Raw genomic sequence first — 885 nt, forward strand, 5'->3', positions numbered from 1 at the left:
AGCATACGGCAAAAGTTGTTTCGGTATAATTCCAGAAATATCTCCAAGTAAAGCTCTATAGTATGAATGAATCAATCCATTAAAAATATCTTATGATATTTAATTTGATAGACACGATAATTGTGTTAAAATTATTTTAACATTATGTGGCGGCGGCAGTGGAATCAGTTATCATAAGGATAGAGCAATGGTAATGTCATATCCAAAGTATTGGAATATATGTAAAAGCGGCTCAGTTAATGTAAATTTATCAGACTTGAATATTAGGAGGGATCACCCCCAGATGCGGTCTGTGAGAAATTTCCTACATTTATATATATATATTATAGCTTTAACTAAAATTTAAATACGAATTGTTGTTACACAGAATACCGCCGAACTCAACAAAACAAAGATGAAAAATGGGACCATAATAAATGCTTTTTCATAAAAGTAATTTGTACTAATTAACTATTTTTTGATATTATTTATATGCAATACATTAGTATTCTAAAATTATTTAAATTTGTTTATTTTACTACATGTATCCTTCGAAGTTACAAAAATTGTCTCATAAATGTAAATTATGTTTTTAATATAATTGAAAATTTTAATTAAATTAACAAAACATATAAAAATCCTATCAACTGAAAATATATAAGATATCATGCATTACTGTAAAGTAATATGATTTCATTTCACTTGAAATCAACATACTTTCTTTTAATAAATATTTATTATTAAACTCACAAGAATTAATGTATGTCAATATTTTGAGTAACAACTAGTGTTAAAATACAACATTATACACTGAAAACTTAAAAACTGTTACTTATTAAATCATTATAATAAAATTCAATCTACTAGACAATAATGAATGTAAATATATCAAAAGTGATTACATGC

At 24.6% G+C, this 885-nt stretch overlaps 1 long non-coding RNA gene across 1 annotated transcript; it reads left to right on the plus strand.

Moving 5' to 3' along the window:
- The first annotated feature begins 15 nt into the window (after positions 1–15).
- Positions 16–498, plus strand: LOC126910047 (uncharacterized). Its single transcript, XR_007705172.1, has 2 exons — positions 16–288; positions 368–498. It is a non-coding gene; the product is annotated as an uncharacterized LOC126910047 (long non-coding RNA).
- The last annotated feature ends 387 nt before the right edge of the window (positions 499–885 follow it).

Source organism: Daktulosphaira vitifoliae, unplaced genomic scaffold, assembly GCF_025091365.1.
Source record: "Daktulosphaira vitifoliae isolate Bord-2020 unplaced genomic scaffold, ASM2509136v1 Scaffold_3424, whole genome shotgun sequence".
NCBI classification, from domain to species: domain Eukaryota; kingdom Metazoa; phylum Arthropoda; class Insecta; order Hemiptera; family Phylloxeridae; genus Daktulosphaira; species Daktulosphaira vitifoliae.